This window comes from Mixophyes fleayi, chromosome 3 (genome assembly GCF_038048845.1).
Source record: "Mixophyes fleayi isolate aMixFle1 chromosome 3, aMixFle1.hap1, whole genome shotgun sequence".
NCBI lineage: Eukaryota > Metazoa > Chordata > Amphibia > Anura > Limnodynastidae > Mixophyes > Mixophyes fleayi.
The window spans coordinates 31,080,931-31,100,862 of NC_134404.1; the positions used below are offsets into that span (position 1 = coordinate 31,080,931).

General features: G+C 43.2%; 1 long non-coding RNA gene across 1 annotated transcript in view; it reads right to left on the reverse strand.

Annotated features, from left to right (window-relative positions):
* Nucleotides 1-768: 768 nt before the first annotated feature.
* LOC142143463 (uncharacterized) overlaps nt 769-19,932 on the reverse strand; it is a 231,516-nt gene continuing 212,352 nt past the window's right edge. Inside the window, exon 5 of the long non-coding RNA XR_012689531.1 lies at nt 769-841. This is a non-coding gene — a long non-coding RNA (uncharacterized LOC142143463). The remainder of the gene's footprint in view (nt 842-19,932) is intronic.

The window sequence follows — 19,932 nt, forward strand, 5'->3', positions numbered from 1 at the left end:
CCTTGTACCTCATTGCGGCTTGTTCAGCTATTTATAGTAGTGTAGCCAGTGGTCGAGGTGGGGGTGTATATGTTGGTATCCCATACAGCACCTTCTCCTACTGCCTTCATTGTAAAACTATCACATTCTATTCACTTACATATCTACTACATTATTCAGACTGTCACTTCTAGATTTTCACTTCGACCACTGAGTGTAGTAAAATATACTATTATTTTCTATAATGTATTGTCCTGTAGTGTATGCTGTTTGTACGGCGCTGCAGACCCTTTGTAATAATAATAATAACACAAACAATAATATTAATATATTCTCAAAATGCCTTATAATTTTGTCTCGAGAAGTCTGATTATCAGTTTTTAACTGGTACATTTGAAATAAACTTACTTTATTGCATTTTCAATGTTTCATAAAAAAAATACTCCACTAGGTACATGTTTAATCCATAGTTTTCAATACAACTGTACTTGGTGAAAAGTCTCCCAGAATGTCGCCATGCAAGCTCAGTGTGTTCAGGACCCTGTGTTTAGGTCCTCATTATGCCATTTCTAGGCTACAAGTTGAAACTATTTTTAACTAAGACAAACCTACCCAAAATTTGACCCAACACTTCTTACTAATTAAACAAGGAGCAGCCTATGAAAAATCAGTGGGGGGCAGGCATTTCCATAGGGTTGTATTGTACCTCATAAAACCCCCACAAACACATAAATAGCCCCCCAGAGACGTACAAGCACGCGAATTCCTGTGGTATAGACATTTCCTCACCTCATAAACTTTATTGTTGTGTCGCCGTTTGATTTTTCTATTCATTGCTGTGTGTGAAGACGGCCTAAGATTTCTGTATCAATGTATAAATGGAAAATCATTGAATGCTGAAGTGAACGCAGCAATGCATATTACAGTGTAAAATGGCAAGAAATCATCATTTTCAAATGGCAGTAAAAATAACAGTTCACATCTCTCTATGAATTTCTTATCCCAATAGAAAATCAGAAACTACATCATACTAGATTTTTGTAAGAGATTATTTTTTTCCACAATAAAGGTATGATGTGTGCATTCTATACCGCCCGTTACAGTGACTGTAGTCACGAAGGATGATCCAACTGACCTGTTTTTGTTTTTAAGAATTTTATTTATGTTTTCATAGACAATACAAAAAACAATATGAATCACTGAAGACCATACTTGCCAACTCTTCCGGAATGTCCGGGAGACTCCCACATTTCAGTTGAGTCTCACGGACTCCCGGGAGAGTATGGCAATCTCCAGCATCCGCCCACTTCCTTGTGAAGTGGGCAGAATTAGGTCCAAAATGGCGCGATTCTCCGTGAATCGCGCCATTTGGCCTCGTCTTCACTGTAAAATGACGCGTTTGCGTCATTACGTCACAGAGGATGGGTCCAAAATGACGCGATTTTCAGAACCCCGCCCCCCGCCGGGAAGCTCCCGGACGCCAACTACAAAAAGTTGGTAAGTATCCTGAAGACCAGAGCAGTAGTAATCAGGGCTATAACTAGGGCTGTGCAACAAGGGCGATCTCTCAGGGTGCAATGCCTAAGGGGGGCACAGTTTATGAATATTTTAGGACCATTTGGTTAAAATTGAGGGCTAGGTGGGTGGCATTTTTGTTTCTCACACCAGGCGCTAAAATTTTAAGTTACGGCTGTGGTAGTTATTATTAAAGTAGGTAAGCAAATTGATAAACAAGCCACCAGGTGAACACAACAATCTACAATAGTAGATGAGAGGAAACATCTATTGCTTGCTGATATCTGGAAATGGTAAGAAAAAGCACACAAAACCCAAATATAGTTGGGTGTGTAACAACGGGTTGTGGACAGGCAATACGATAAGGGAAAGGTGGAAACTAAGAAAAGGGTAATGGAGGCCACAACGACGACCCCCGGCATCGTGACCTCTGTTTTTTGCACCACTTTACTTGTATAAGAGAATTTTTCAATGCAATAAAGGCTCAGGATGTCCAGGGTACCAGTTCTTGAGCTATTCTACTTGGTACTATACTTGGTCTACAGCCCCAGTTGATATTTGCAGACAATTCAGAGTTGCTGACTTGTTTTCCTGTAACAAATGCTCAAATATGACAATAAAAAAAAATACACCATTTTATCCAAAGTGACCCCCAGGCGAAGACGTGTTTTGCTCAGAGTTCCGTGCAAACATCATCTAATCCATGTTCCTCACGATTCACCATCAAATTGAGCTGTCTTTATCTTATATTTGATATAATTTATTTATACTGCATATTTATAAAGAGAAGAGGTTAGCACTTCAATAGATTAGAGGACAAAGCACTCCATTATGACTTAATTTAATAACTGTAAAACATTACAGGAAAGTCCCTTCTTGAGGGAATCTCCAGTCTACACCCGTAATCCTGAAAAGAGTCTTTGTTACCATATCTATGGCCCCAGATGACCTTAGATTGGCTCCGCTTGTTAGAATATCCATCTGTATATAAGGCAGATGGACAGTAAAGGTATTTAAACAAGGCTTAAACTATGGAGGGGGGGGGGGGGGGGGGTTCACCACCTACAAAACATGTTTTTGGATGCTATGTATCTTTTAATTTTAGCACAAACAAAATTATATAGAAAAAAACATGTATATATAATTTTAAAATATAAAACAAGGTTAGATAACTACAAAGTACTACAGCACCGGGCAACAAGCAACAGAACGCAGCCACGTCCAAGTCAAACTCAAACGCACACGGAAGTACGCTGGTTTTCTGCCATATCTCTTGCTCCAACTGGGGGACTATTTTAAGTGACGAATACTAGTGCTGATGGCTGAGTATATATGTGAAAACGTGTTTGCAATCAGAGGCAACTGTAAAAATGTATTTTATGTACAGTAGACATTAAGGACAGACTAATAAGTGTTTTTCCAAGGGGAAAAAATGTAAAATAAAACAATTGTTTTTAAATTTCCATTTATAATCATAAATCACTATTGTCAAGTAACCATAATTGCTTATTTTCTTTTTCTTCTGTGCGTCTTTATTATTATTATTATTACCATTTATTTATATAGCACCACTAATTACGCAGTACTGTACAGAGAACTCATTCACATGAGTCCCTGCCCCATTGGAGCTTACAGTCTAAATTCTCTAACACACACACACACAGACTAGGGTCAATTTTTGTTAGCAGCCAATTAACCTACCAGTAGGTTTTTGGAGTGTGGGAGGAAACCGGAGCACCCGGAAGAAACCCATGCAAACACGGGGAGAACATACAAACTCCTCACAGAAAAGGCCATGGTCGGGAATTGAACTCATGACCCCAGTTATATTTCACATAGGTATTGTACGTATCCTGCAGTGTCTGGTCCAGTACAGCAGAGTAATCCTACACCCGCAGTCATCACCACACGTATCCATTCCTCCTTGTTAACTTCAGGAGTGCGTAGAGCCAACTTACGTGCCGTTTAAAACAAACGCACAATCCGCTCAGTTTGCATGCCTTAATGACTCATGCCCTACAAGTTCACTGAGAAAACCATTGTGTCTTTTATTAAGTGGTGAATAACACATTTCTTCAAATATCACGAACACAACAGTATAAAAAAAAAAAATCAATCAAGTGATAAAGAATAATACGTTAGCTTAAATGGATCCAAACACTTTTCAAACACTCTAAATGTGAGAATAATTCTGCACAGTCACTTTTATTTCTCTGCATAGTTACATTAATTAGCATTAGAGAGACCGGATATTGTGCTTAATTGGCAATGGTAAATGAAATATTTCAGTCACTGAAAAACAGTGCCGCTAATTGCAAATTGCCAAATTATCATCGAAATTATAATAATGATATCTATTCTGCTAATACGGCTGCTCGTAAGTAAGGTTAAACTGTCATACAAGTGTTTATTCACAAAGGTCATTGAGTAATATTTGAATCAGTAGTTCTCCACTTTATAATAATAAGGCAGTGCGCAATTTGACCTGTCGCTGGGGCTTTAAACCTAAATGTTCACTTTGGGGGCCAATGTCTCCACCACAAGCGCACACGCTACATAATTTAGTATCCTCCATGCTTTTCGAAGCGGATATATAATGTGACTTACAAAATTACAAGTGCCGAGTTCCCAAGCGAAGGTCATGTTAATTGACAGTGGAATGTGTAAATATTTATTAACAGCCTAGAGGAAACACAAACGACTCATTTGCGTGTCTGCTTGAAGATTGGCACAGACAATGGGAAGTGTCCGGTGTCTCCTCACTAAGTCTCCTAGTCAACAGTATTCCAGCAAAGTGTAAACAACACTAATGTTCCTCTTACCCTTATGCAGGATTTTGAGGAAAAGCAATAGCAGGGATTTTGTGGGAATGTTCTAATTGTACTTGGATGGCCTTTGTAGTCTCTTTTAGATATTCTCTTATTACTTCATAGGGAATCCCACTTTCCAAATCAAACTTATAGAGAGCGGCATCTGATTTATTATGATGCTGTTTTTTTACGGCAAATGAAAGCTACTCTCTAAGGCATTTTTGACAAAATCTGTCTAATACGGAAGGTGGCATTTAACACAACTTAAGTGATTTAATTATTTGCATTTAGAAAGTTTATTTGTCAAGTTGTATTTTGTCAAAACAAATGGTCTCTAACAGAAGAATAAATTAGATAACCACAAAATTCATATTCCCCCATCTGATGATAAGACTATTTACACACATTGCAGTATATGGGCAGTATGGTGGCGCAGTGGTTAGCATTGCCACCTCACAATGCCGAGGCCCTGGGTTCAATTCATTATTCAGTGTGGGGTTTGGATGTTCTCTCAATGTTTGAGGGTTTCCTTTGGGTCACAGTCTAAGAGCATACTGATAGTTTAATGGACTGCTGACATAAATATACCCTAGTGCGTGCGTGGTTAATAGTTTGGGCACATATCTATCAAAAGGCAAAAAGCCTTATCACCGACAAAAACAAGTGTTTTTGCCATTGGTAGGAATCTTTAGCCCTCTTTGCCTAATATAACAAAGGATTACTGACAGCGATAAAAAATTATGTTTGAATTTTGCATACAGGGGGAGCCCAGATGAAATTTGGCCCTTACAAGGGAGGACCTGAGGAACAGAGGAGCGTAATATTGGACCCAAGCTCCCATCGTGGTATGCAGCAGCTTCAGCCCACCAATGTAATAACATAGTTTAATACTTACCAGGGTGCAACTTAATGTGTTCTAAACTGGAAATGGGTGTTAGTATAACCTGGCTAATTTAAGAAAGGGAGTGGTGGCAAGATAATCCTCTAAGGTGCATATAAAGGGGTCCTCAGATGGTTAGGGTCCAGGGAGGTAGTAAAGGGAGAAATAAAATTCCCAAAACTTTTGGACAATTGCCACGGGATCATAAGTGACAGAACCCGGAAGTGATTTTGGATTGTGTCAATGAGACCCAGGCCCCTGTAATTTTCTGTCCAACACCAAATCTACATTACCTACCTTGTCAAAAAAACGTGGTTGGAGCATCTTCATGAGGGCAGCCGCTTTACCTGAAAGCAGATTGTTTAGTTTACCTTTCAGCGACTCTATTTGTGTACGAAGGGCTGGGTCAGGGCAACGCTAATGCTGAGTAAGCAAAGTAGGAATTTGGAGTTCGAGGGAGATTTCCGTAGCAGTCCATTTTCTTGCCACCAAGGCTATACTAATACATTGGACCCATATAGTGAGTTTATTGGCCTCACATAAGACTCCTGGTGCAACTTCAGGGGATGAGTTCCCTAGCTTGGCTAATTTAATGGTCTACGACAGTGATGGGCAACAGCTGCCCTAAGGCCATGGGCCGCCCTAGATCCTTCCTGCTTCATAGAGAGATTTGTTTGTTACAGTGTGTAACATTATATAAATCGTATGCTGATATGTCATTGCAGAACAGTGTCTCTTTCTTTGATTAAATGTATTATTTTAATTAATTACAGAGATCAACAGTAATGTGCGTCCCTTTTGGAGGTTACAGGGCCGCACCATGCTACTCCTGAGATGTATCGAGTTGCCTATCACTGGTCTAGGACTTAAAGGCCACCTGTCATAAAATTTGCATACTTCACCCACTGCTAATTCACAGAAGGCCTAGTCATTTTATCAGTTAATTGCATGGTAGCAATTACCTCTTTCTGGTTAGGGCCCAGCTAGACGAGTGAATGGAACCAGGAATATCATATAGTGAAACCTGACTGCTCTAGTAGGAGCACAATGCACCAGCATAAAGAGGGCCGGAGCATAGGAGTAAAATTGAGGCCTAACATTTATTTTGAGTTGCATGTATCATAAGATAAATAAAATGCAGAAATACTGTGTAACATACGACTCAAAAACCTCTTCTGATGGTAACCTATTTTTTAAAAACATGAAAATGAATAACTCTGTCCCTTTAAAATTAGCTTCAAGGTCGTTTAAAGTATCAGAGAGTTACTTAAAATATCTTAACTACATTGGTGGCTCTGGCAGTCTAACACATTTTTAACCAACCATTTTTGCTTTAGTTCTTTATTTAAAAAATATTGAATTTCTATTTAGTTTTTGTGAAGATACCGGGTTTTTTGGCCTAATTCTACCCATTTCACTCTGGCTGGCCACCCACGGGTGCCTTCCTAGGCCAGGGGAGCCTACACAGTACCTTCTAAAGTTCTTATTAGTCAATCAAGCCGTCACCTGTCTGTCCAGACTTGAAAAAACCCATGGATCTGCCGATGTATTTCACTGGTAGAGCCACCAGCCACCCTGCAGCTTTCAGCCATTAATTCCCAGAATGAACATCCCCTCCCTTCCTGGAGTGGCTCCTTATATCTAGGGTCAAATTTCCACAGTGTCTTCCCCTCCCTGGGCAAACCCCTGGGTCTCTCCTTGTTAAACATAGGTGAGTCCTGGACTAGGGGGTTGGAGAGGGGAGTTTAGATGAGCTGTTTTTTCACAGAAACTCCCCTGCTAGATTGTAGAGCAAATGTCTGGAGTAGTCTTGTGAGAACAATGGATACTAATTAGCCTCCCCTAACCATTATCTTGCAATCTGATCCCTACCCATAATCCACCTGGCTTCACTTTAAGTACAATGAATAACAACTACGCTGCCATATCAACAATATACAATAAACAATATACATATTTACAATGAGCTACAATGTCCCCTTATCCACATGTAATTAGACACTGCAGTTGTAATCAAATGAGCTGAGGAACAAAAGCAAGGACTATAAAATGTACATGCTATAATCCACATTGTGTGAGAAACGAGGGACAGGCTGGTTAGAGTGTTATCAAACTCGTTCAGTTTTCCCTGTTTTTTAGGCAGGGTCAAATTTCCAATTTTTTTATTCTATACATATTTTGTGATGTGAGAAAATGTTTTATCAGTATGATTGGTCAACTCCAATATATAATGATAATGAAAAAAATAAAGAGAATTGTACAATATTTTACAAATATATTACAAATCAATAACTTTTCAGCTAAAACTTATGAGTGACTGGCTTTGTTTTGCTCAACAAAAGAACATAAAGTTTGTATTGTACAAGTGTATTTCATGCTGATTTTCCATCCTTTCACTTCAGTGTGGCAGACCACAGGCATTCAGCATGGGTCGAGAAGCTCTTGGTTTCTAAATTCGGAAGAGCTTTAGGAATTTAGGAAGAGCTGTATATATATATATATATATATATATATATATACACAAGTTAACCCGTGCATGATACTCATGCATTATAGTCAAATCAAGCTACTTAAGGTGTTAAAAAGGTTCTTGTCAAGCATTTGGGGCTAGGCCAGGCCTCCTCAGGGGAAGAGCGTTACTTCCCGACGCATGCGCCCTTTTTTAACGTGGTTTTGTCCATATGTCACCACCTCATCATTCTTCTCCATCACCTCATCCTTCATCTTCATCACCACATCCTTCATCTCCATAGTCTTACTGTTCTAAAACCTCTCGATACACAACGTTTCTGTTAAACAACTTATCGCTGTGCTCAATCAGTCTTCCTTGAAGGGCAGTATTCATAACCTGCACTTTCACATCACTGCTTCTCCATACTCGTGAAAATGCGACATACAATTGTCCATGACCAAACACAGGCTCTGGTAAATAAATACCCACACGGTCAAGTGTTTGAGCCCTCAACTCGTAAATTTAGCCTTCACTACCCCTCCCACGGAGGGAAGGGGAGATGATGGAAGTTAACTGACTTCACTATTATAATTTTTTTGTCAAATAATGTCAGTATACCAAATTTCAGGTCAATTGGATGAGCCCTTTCTGAGAAAATAGTTTTTTCCACACACACACACACACACACACTAACACACGCCGCTAGGCTTATATATATTAGATAAGTAGATGGAGGAACAAGGGGGAATGGATCCATGTACAAAATCTAAGCTAGGCCCCTATCATAACTTTCTTATCTGAAAACATCGCTCGCACCTTGTTTCTTGTCTACCCACTATTGGATGACCTCTATTATCTTAGGTTTGGCCCCTACTACATGTACCCCCTTGTTTTTTCTTCCCTCTCTTCCATTTTATTTGTTTTGCCTTGTCTGTGACCTCATGTTTGCTGTGCTCCTCCATGTCTGTTGTCTTCCTCACTTCTAGCATCTCTGTCCTTATGTTCCTCCTCCGCTTTTCCTTTTTTTCTTTGTGTTACTGAGCCAAGGACAACCAATGTGTCAGTGAGTGGCACACAAATAATATGGATGCTTGGTGTCTCAACAGAGCATTGCTGCATTAGAAAGGCTCCTATCTCTTCTGAACGAGTAGCACTAAATGCACTAGGGAAACAACCTACCTAATCCCAAGTAGAAAAAAACACAGAGGTCGTACGGCCCTTGGTCAAATCTCGCCCGCTACTGTTCCTTTTATCTTCCAGGGAGCTGCTGCCTTGAGTTTGCATGTAAACTGTTAGAAGTGGAGGTTGTCCACGTGGTGTTTTGACAAGCTGTTTCAACCACCTGCAACTGCCAAATTTTATATTCAATGTCTAAGCATGGGCCAAATATTAAATGTAGGCCCCGCTGGGGCTCTCGCCTGCCATCTAGCTGCACTTTGAGCTTCCGAGTTACTGTGCTTTTTGTTAACTGTTCCGTGATGTCTCACCCTGTACCGTATTTCTGTCTGTCCCTGTACGGCGCTACGGATACCTAGTGGCGCCCTATAAATAAATAATAATAATAATAGGCAAAGTGTAATTAAGGCATGCAATTTATTGTGACATGGAAAATGAACAAAAACATTGACCATATGGCTTTTATCTACCATGGAACCCTCTGTCAGTTCCTGTCAGACATGGAGCCCTCTGTCTCTTCCCATTTGACATGAAACCCTCTGTCTCTTCCTGTCTGAGTGGTCACTTGAGCATTTTTCCAGTCTATTGCAACCTTTTCTGTCAAGCATTATGTGGTCATTGTTGGGAAGACGTCTGCTAGACTACTTTATGGAAATGATCTGTACAGAGAGAGAACCTCTTTTGAAAACCCATTTTAAGCTGGCTGCTTGGATAGCTCATACTGTGAATGAGGATTAGTTGGAATGGGCCAGCCAGAACGACGCTGCAGGGTTTATATTGGCTGCCAGTAAATTGATGGATTGAGATCAAGGTCTTGTCAACTGCATGTACAGAGGAATCTCATCAACATGTAAATAACTCCTGAAATAACAGTTTTTGTGTATTGGAGATGCAATCTTAATTCCTCTGTTCGGCCTTAGGAGTGAGTTCCCAAAACTTCCTATTAGCCTTTTTTTTCTTATAAGTTTGAATAACCTTATTTTTTAAAAATTCTAAGTACATTAGTAATCGTGAATATTTGTTACATGTGTGGAAAAATATAAAAATAGCAAAATTATATTAAAAAAAATGTACATACCCTGAAATAAAAGCCCCTCTGAAATTTATACATTTGAGTCAAAACTAGTAATATTTAGAGTAACTAGCAAAATTATTTTGTTCATGGTGCAATAAATAAAATATGTGTGAGGTATTATCTCTTTAATCGTAGAAGGAATGATACTTCAGCTGCTATAGTTTCAAGCAACTGGGTCTGTCTTCAACATGGCCACCCACATGAGTGATGCAGAGGCTTGAGAATAGTGAGCCACCACAAGAGTCATGCAGATGCTTGGTGTAAGTGAATCACCCACATGAGTGATGCAGAGGCTTGATGTGAGTGAGAAACCCCCATAAGTGATGCAGATGTGATACCCTGCAAATCACAGATATATTACTGCATGCACTTATTTAGAAAACTACATCTCCCAGAGTGCCTCAGGGAAGTTCAATGCAAATTGCGATGGCCATTTTGGGCTGGACAAACTGCAAACTACAGCACCAGGTTGCTCACTAGAGCCCCAGACTGTACTAGAAGCATGCGGAGTTAGCACTGAAACAGGTTGCAAAAGCACTTGAAAAACAGGCATTTTGGTATCAGAATGTACTTGGAGGCTCCAGGAGGTTCTTGGAGGAAATGGGTAGAAGCCAAGAGACAGACTGCTGGAATCTAGTGAGTTGTGCTGTGTTACTGCTGGCTGAGATCTTCCCACAAAAAGCCATTGAATGCTGGACTGTTGGCCTGAAGAATGTACAAAAGTTGTCTGGCATGACCCATCCCACTCTTGTATATTTTTAGGCTCACAATCGAATACTGGATTCTATGTTTAAATCCAGGAGTAAACCAGGATGATTGGGCTCTTTGTGGTGTGTGGATGGTGCTGAATGAAATCATCTACCAGTGGCTGGAATAATTACAATTCAGCACCTGTATAGTTTTGTGGATAACAGATGCTGGTGCTCTCAGGAGAGGAACACGTAGCTGGGTTAGTTATCGGAGACACACCTTGACCGACCATGACGCTTAGTCCTGAGAGGATAGTACACGAGGGACAACACAGGTCAATGGCTTAGTGAATATAGAATTGTGAGGGACAAAGTCAATTAACAGGCAAACAAAACAAGTCTCTTTGAACTACCAGCAGAGAAACAAAATTTAATCTTTGCTTGTGCAAAGATTGGTAGGTGTCACTCACCAGACTGTGAGTGCTTCTTCTCGTGTATTTAGGAACCGTGGCCGTCCACCATCCTGAGGGTCTGCGCATGTGCAGCCCTTTCAAACCTTCAGTACCTGTCCCTTTAGTTAATTGGCTGATCAGGCAACACTCCCTATTTAAAGCACCTGAGTTCCATACCTCGTTGCCTGATCTTGGAGTCTCATTCCCCATGAGCCTCTGAAGGTGTTCCTGTGTTTCCTCGTGTATTCAGCGCTGCTGATTCCTGTGGTTTCCAGACCACTTCAACTCTCCTGTGGTTTCCAGACCACTTCAACTCTCCTGTGTTTTATCGTGACTGTTTAGCTGATTCCTATCCGCTGCCTCCGTGCACTACAGTCTTCAGACCACTTCAACTCTCCTGTGTTTCATCGTGACTGTTTAGCTGATTCCTATCCGCTGCCTCCGTGCACTACAGTCTTCAGACCACTTCAACTCTCCTGTGTTTCATCGTGACTGTTTAGCTGATTCCTATCCGCTGCCTCCGTGCACTACAGTCTTCAGACCACTTCAACTCTCCTGTGTTTCATCGTGACTGTTTAGCTGATTCCTATCCGCTGCCTCCGTGCACTACAGTCTTCAGACCACTTCAACTCTCCTGTGTTTCATCGTGACTGTTTAGCTGATTCCTATCCGCTGCCTCCGTGCACTACAGTGTTCAGCTCACCTCAACTCTCCTGTGTTTCTTCGAGACTGCACCAGCTGATTCCTATCTGCTGCTCTCCATGCTCAACAGTTCCAGCTCAGCTCTACTCTCCCGTGTATCATCGTTACTGCACCTGCTGATTTCTATCCGCTACCTCCGTGTACCTGCAGAGTGCTGCTGGCTGCTACTCCTCAGTTCTACTCGTGTCTGCAGCAGCTGATCCGCTCTCCGTGCTTCTCAGTGTTCCTGCCGGTGTCTACTCGCCAGTCTGCAACGGATCTACGCCTCGCTGCTTTCATCTCGTCTAGACCATCGCTACTCTTCAGGGTTCCCCAGGAGTCCAGTTCTACATACTACTGCTTCCTGAGTATTTGTTGCTATCCCTGCTGGTCTACCTACCTGTGCGCTGCACCTACTTGATTACCGCTTCACCCTCCAGGGACTTCGTATCCTGCCGGTCTCCAGCCGTTCAGGTACCTCTTCACTCCTGCCTGACAGCCTGCTCCTGAACCACGGTATGCATACTTCTCATTGACTGTGCTGGTGTATTGCATATCTTGCTGGACTGAGTTGTTCTCCTCTGGAGCTTACTATCCGCTGAGACTATTGCCATCATTGACTGTGTTATCTTTTGCCCGGATAGTTCCTGTGACTTTGTATTATTGTGCAGTGCTGTTCAGTCATTACTATATTGTGCATGTCATTGTGGATCAAGTTCAGGGTGCCCGTGTATCCTCTGTATTGCAGTCTCTCCCCGTGCTCCTCCTCACATATATATTCAGTGGTACAACTTGCTAACGCAGACCACTGACTCCCCGGATACCTCCACCTGGATTCCATTCCTTCACCTAGACAGCGGTACAACTTGCTAAACGCAGACCGCTGACTCTCATCACCTCCTCGTTGCTGTTGGACATTCCTCCTCACTATAGCAGTGGTACAACTTGCTACCGCAGACCACTGACTACAGTCACGTTTCCTTTGTCCATTCAGTTCCTCGTGTACTACTACATATATATTACCAGTGCTGCTAGTCATAGACTTTCACGAGCATCTCTATCATCTGCTGTCTCCTGTTCCGTAATCACCCCGCTACCAGAGTACCATATTACCATCTATACTGCTCTGGTAAGCCCATCACCTGGTGATCCCTGGGTAAAGACTCCTAGTGCCCGTGACAGTAAGATCAGGCCATGACAGACCCAGATACAGAACCTACAGCCAAAGAGATGCTGCAGCATCTGGTCACCCGTGTGGAGCAACAGGATGCTCGCCAACAGCTGTTACTTCAATGTTACCAGTCGTTAGCCTCCCAAGGAACATCTGGACAGACCGTTACAGCTAATGTTGAAGCTCCTGTGCTTTCCTCCGTTTCCCCAGTGCCATCCCAGGTGTCTACGGCTTCCACGCTTCACCTGCCTACTCCGTCAAAATACGATGGAGACCCCAAAACTTGTAGGGGTTTTCTCAACCAATGCTCAGTTCATTTTGAGCTCCAACCTCAAAATTTTTCTACCCATCGTTCCATAGTGGCCTATCTTATTTCATTGTTTTCTGGACAAGCTCTGGCTTGGGCTTCCCCTCTGTGGGAGAGAAACGATCCTGTATTACAAGATAGTGCCAAATTCATTTCTATGTTCCGAAGTGTATTCGATGAACCAGGTCGTGTGACCTCCGCTGCTTCCAGCATTCTCCGTTTACGTCAGGGTTCTCGTACGGTAGGCCAGTACGTCATTCAATTTAGGATATTAGCCTCTGAACTTCAGTGGAACACTGAAGCATTAATTGCCGCCTTCTGGCAGGGGCTCTCCGATAAAATTAAAGATGCACTGACTACCCAAGAGCTTCCTACGTCATTAGAAGATTTGATTTCTCTTTGCCATCGTATAGACATGAGGTTTCGTGAAAGGGAATCTGAGAAAACAACTTCAGTTAAAGCACCTCTTCGCTCAACCCCTCAATTCCGTCCAGCTTCATCTCCTGTGATCCCCATGGAGATAGGACGTTCTAAATTAACTTCAGAGGAGAGGAACCGAAGAGTAAAAAATAGACTTTGTATCTATTGTGCTGATTCCACACATACGCTCAGTTCTTGCCCTAAGAAATCGGGAAATGCCAGGCCCTAACTAGTTCTGGAGAGGTGAAGTTAGGGTCCCTGGAGTCCTCTCCATCTTCTACGAAATTAAAAGTCTGCGCTTTTGATGTTACGATTTCCTTTGCTACCAAATCCTTTGAGTCTCAAGCACTGATTGATTCTGGAGCAGCAGGAAATTTCATTTCTAAATCCCTAGTGAATCAATGGTCCCTACCAGTGATTACTTTGAAAACACCGATTACTGTGACTGCTATAGATGGATCACGTCTCATCAATGGTCTCATCACCCAGAGTACGTCTCCAGTAACGCTTCAGATTGGTGTGCTACACCATGAAGAGATTTCGTTTTTAATTCTTCCTGTTACGACAAGTCCGATTGTCTTAGGCCTTCCATGGCTTCAATGTCATTCTCCCCAGATTGACTGGCGCACTCCTCAAGTTACGTCTTGGGGAGCTGAATGTCATCATCGTTGTCTTTCTCAAGTCATTCCTCTTAAAATACAGCAATCTTCCATCTCATCTTCCTCACCGGGACTTCCTCCTCAGTATGCTTCATTTGCCGATGTTTTTGATAAAGCTCAGTCTGAACGTCTTCCTCCTCATCGTTCATGGGATTGTCCGATCGATCTTCTACCTGGCAAGACTCCTCCTAGGGGTCGGGTGTATCCACTTTCGTTACCTGAAACTCAAGCTACATCTGATTACATCCAAGAGAATCTCCAGCGAGGGTTTATTCGACCTTCCACCTCTCCCGCTGGAGCCGGGTTCTTCTTCGTAAAAAAGAAGGATGGATCACTACGCCCCTGCATAGATTTTCGTGGACTCAATGCCATTACTATTAAAAATCGGTATCCCATTCCGTTGATCACTGAGTTATTTGATCGCATCAAGGGAGCTCGGATCTTTACCAAGTTTGATCTTCGTGGTGCCTATAATTTAATTAGAATCCGGTCCGGTGACGAATGGAAGACAGCGTTCAACACCAGAGATGGGCATTATGAATATCTAGTAATGCCTTTCGGGTTGTGTAATCCCCCCGCTGTTTTCCAGGGCTTCATTAATGAGATCTTTCGGGACTTGTTATATGTATGTGTCGTTGTCTACCTGGACGACATATTGATCTTTTCACAGGACCTGCCTTCTCATCACCAACATGTGGCAGAGGTCCTTTCCAGACTCCGGAAAAATTCATTATTCTGCAAACTAGAAAAATGTTCATTCGAGTTGCCCCAGATTCCATTTTTGGGGTATATTGTTTCCGGAGTTGGCCTACAAATGGATCCAGAAAAGGTGAATGCTGTATTACATTGGCCCCAGCCAACTACTCTTCGTGCTATCCAGCGTTTTTTAGGTTTTGCCAATTACTATAGACGCTTCATTCAAGACTTCTCGTCCATTGCATCTCCGATTGTGGCCCTAACTCGTAAAGGGGCCAATACTAAGCAATGGTCATCCGAGGCTCTCCAAGCCTTTCAATTTCTTAAAGAGTCCTTCTCCTCTGCTCCCATTCTTCGCCAGCCTGATGTGACACTTCCCTTCTTCCTAGAAGTAGATGCCTCTAATGTTGGCTTAGGAGCCATTCTCTCCCAACGATCGGAGCAACAAAAATTCCATCCTTGTGCCTTTTACTCTCGGGGTCTCCTGCCTGCGGAGTAAAATTACACTATCGGGGACAAGGAGTTGCTGGCTATCAAAGTAGCATTAGAGGAGTGGAGATACTTGTTGGAAGGAGCTCGTCACCCTGTGACGATTTTCACGGATCATAAGAACTTGTCATACCTACAGTCTGCCCAATGCTTGAATCCTCGTCAAGCAAGATGGTCTCTTTTCTTTTCTCGTTTCGAATTAATCATAACCTTCAAACCAGCTGCCAAGAACAAGAAAGCTGACGCTCTATCCCGAGCTTTTGTGACGTCCTCTGACGTTGAAGAGGTTCCCAACCACTCTATACTAGACCCCAAATGTATCTCGCTGGCTGCTTCTTCCACTAAAGTGCTACCATTTGGGAAGACCCTTGTGCCTCCTACTCTTAGGAGGAAAATCCTTTCGTGGTTCCATTCTTCTCGTTTTTCTGGACATGCTGGTGAACGCAAGACCTTTGAGATTCTCTCTCGAAGTTACTGGTGGCCCTCAATGAGGAGAGACGTCAAGGAGTTTGTAGCTGCTTGTGAATTGTGTTCTCAGTTTAAATCCTCCCGCAGAACTCCAGCGGGGTTGCTTCAACCACTACCCATTCCGTCCAAGCCCTGGACCCATATTAGTATGGACTTTGTTACTGATCTTCCGCCTAGTAAAAATTGTAATACTATTTGGGTAGTGGTAGACAGATTTTCGAAGATGGCTCATTTTGTCCCTTTGTCTGGTTTGCCTTCCTCGTCTACTCTGGCTGAACACTTCGTCAAGGAAATCTTTCGTATTCATGGATGTCCGTCTGAGATTGTGTCAGATAGAGGAGTACAATTCGTTTCCAGATTCTGGCGGGCCCTTTGTAAAACCTTGGGCATACGATTAGCACTCTCATCTTCCTACCATCCTCAATCAAACGGACAAACTGAACGGGTCAATCAAGATCTCGAGACCTTTATAAGGATGTTCTCTTCAGCCAATCAAGACAACTGGGTAGAATTGCTTCCTTGGGCTGAATTCGCTCATAACAACATGTACCATGAGTCATCTTCCAAAACTCCATTCTTTGTGGTTTACGGTCACCATCCGTCTTTTCCGGAATTTTCTGCCCTCCCTCCCACCCAAGTTCCTGCTGTAGAGACTGTTTGTCAGACCTTCAAAAATATTTGGTCTCAGGTCAAAACCTGTTTAAAGAAGACATCTGCCAAATATAAGTCTTTCGCAGATAAGAAGAGGCGGGCTATTCCACCACTGAAAATTGGAGATCGTGTCTGGTTATCTACCAAAAATATTCGTTTGAAGGTCCCATCTATGAAATTCGCTCCCCGTTTTATTGGTCCATATAGGATCATTCAAGTGATAAATCCAGTTTGTTTCAAACTTCTACTTCCTAAGAACCTTCGTATTTCCAACGCCTTCCATGTGTCCTTGCTCAAACCTCTCATCATCAACCGTTTCTCGGCTCCTCCTTCAGCACCTCAGCCAGTTCAAGTTCATCAGGAGGAAGATTTCGAGATTACTCATGTATTGGACGCAAAAATTTCGCGAGGAGTTCTTCGTTTCCTCGTTCATTGGAAGGGCTTTGGTCCTGAGGAGCGTTCATGGATCAAAGCTGAAGATCTCAACGCTCCAGCTCTTCTTAAGAAGTTTTATTCCAAAAATCCGGACAAGCCCTGTTCCAGGTGTTCTGTGCCCACCTTTAAAAGGGGGGGGTACTGTCACTCACCAGACTGTGAGTGCTTCTTCCCGTGTATTTAGGAACCGTGGCCGTCCACCATCCTGAGGGTCTGCGCATGCGCAGCCCTTTCCAACCTTCAGTACCTGTCCCTTTAGTTAATTGGCTGATCAGGCAACACTCCCTATTTAAAGCACCTGAGTTCCATACCTCGTGGCCTGATCTTGGAGTCTCATTCCCCATGAGCCTCTGAAGGTGTTCCTGTGTTTCCTCGTGTATTCAGCGCTGCTGATTCCTGTGGTTTCCAGACCACTTCAACTCTCCTGTGGTTTCCAGACCACTTCAACTCTCCTGTGTTTCATCGTGACTGTTTAGCTGATTCCTATCCGCTGCCTCCGTGCACTACAGTCTTCAGACCACTTCAACTCTCCTGTGTTTCATCGTGACTGTTTAGCTGATTCCTATCCGCTGCCTCCGTGCACTACAGTCTTCAGACCACTTCAACTCTCCTGTGTTTCATCGTGACTGTTTAGCTGATTCCTATCCGCTGCCTCCGTGCACTACAGTCTTCAGACCACTTCAACTCTCCTGTGTTTCATCGTGACTGTTTAGCTGATTCCTATCCGCTGCCTCCGTGCACTACAGTCTTCAGCTCACCTCAACTCTCCTGTGTTTCTTCGAGACTGCACCAGCTGATTCCTATCTGCTGCTCTCCGTGCTCAACAGTTCCAGCTTAGCTCTACTCTCCCGTGTTTCATCGTTACTGCACCTGCTGATTTCTATCCGCTACCTCCGTGTACCTGCAGAGTGCTGCTGGCTGCTACTCCTCAGTTCTACTCATGTCTGCAGCAGCTGATCCGCTCTCCGTGCTTCTCAGTGTTCCTGCCGGTGTCTACTCGCCAGTCTGCAACGGATCTACGCCTCGCTGCTTTCATCTCGTCTAGACCATCGCTACTCTTCAGGGTTCCCCAGGAGTCCAGTTCTACATACTACTGCTTCCTGAGTATTTGTTGCTATCCCTGCTGGTCTACCTACCTGTGCGCTGCACCTACTTGATTACCGCTTCACCCTCCAGGGACTTCGTATCCTGCCGGTCTCCAGCCGTTCAAGTACCTCTGCACTCCTGCCTGACAGCCTGCTCCTGAACCACGGTATGCATACTTCTCATTGACTGTGCTGGTGTATTGCATATCTTGCTGGACTGAGTTGTTCTCCTCTGGAGCTTACTATCCGCTGAGACTATTGCCATCATTGACTGTGTTATCTTTTGCCCGGATAGTTCCTGTGACTTTGTATTATTGTGCAGTGCTGTTCAGTCATTACTATATTGTGCATGTCATCGTGGATCAAGTTCAGGGTGCCCGTGTATCCTCTGTATTGCAGTCTCTCCCCGTGCTCCTCCTCACATATATATTCAGTGGTACAACTTGCTAGAGGCAGACCACTGATCCCTGTTTCATGTGTCACCTGTTCCAGTGTCCTCTCACATAGCAGTGGTACAACTTGCTAACGCAGACCACTGACTCCCCGGATACCTCCACCTGGATTCCATTCCTTCACCTAGACAGCGGTACAACTTGCTAAACGCAGACCGCTGACTCTCATCACCTCCTCGTTGCTGTTGGACATTCCTCCTCACTATAGCAGTGGTACAACTTGCTACCGCAGACCACTGACTACCCTCACGTTTCCTTTGTCCATTCAGTTCCTCGTGTACTACTACATATATATTACCAGTGCTGCTAGTCATAGACTTTCACGAGCATCTCTATCATCTGCTGTCTCCTGTTCCGTGATCACCCCGCTACCAGAGTACCATATTACCATCTATACTGCTCTGGTAAGCCCATCACCTGGTGATCCCTGGCTAGTGCCCGTGACAGTAGGCTGGAGGGCCTTACAAAGCTGGATTACAGATTGCTTGACATGACCTTTACCAAAGTAAGTAAGTAAATGAAAAATAATGTGCAGTTGACAGTTACTGCCACCTGTTGTCTGTGTGAGGATTCAACACTACGTCCAGATGATAGCTGTCGGAAACAGTTCACAATGACAGATACAAACACCTTTTCTCAATTCCTGTAATCAGCATTCTGCTAAGAACAGTAATCTAGATAGTCTCCTCACCACAACTACTGCATAGTTTTCCTTACTCTGCAATCAGCACTTCAGTGAATAGTCAATCAGAACATTTATCGCACCTGTTTGTAGCCTTTATAAGCTTTTGGGGGAGCAAAGTTTTGTTTTGGATTTCTCTGCTTGTGCTTTGAAGACTTGTTTTATTAACTGTACATCATGATTCTACCTGCTCGGATCCATCAACCTCCCACTATTTGACCTTTTCCAATCCCTTCACTTTGGCTTCGTCCATATACCTTCTGCAATCCTTTGACTTCAGCTTGTGCCATACTGTCAGTCCTCTCCGAACTAAGTGGCTTGGTCAGACGTGTGTGTCTCTGATTGCTACAACAGTGAAGTGTTTTTTTCCTGGAAGCTGAAAACACAGTGACATTTTACTCCTGACAAACATGGACCACATTGAGGTAGAGTGAGGTGTGATACTTTGCAAAACCGATCAGATACACAAATCAGATATTGCCGTTCTAAAGCATGCAGCCCTCTCAGCTAATGGATGGTTGGTCAGTCAGCTCTACCACCTCACCACAAGACCTAAGTTTATTGTCCGGGAGGCTAAAATTACTGCATCAATGATGACAACCCGAAGGGTGCAGAGAGTTCCTGACCCTGATTTGCCTACATTTTGAGCTACAAGCAACCTTGTTACCGACAAAGTGGATCAAAGTAGGATAGATCTTATCCTTGCTG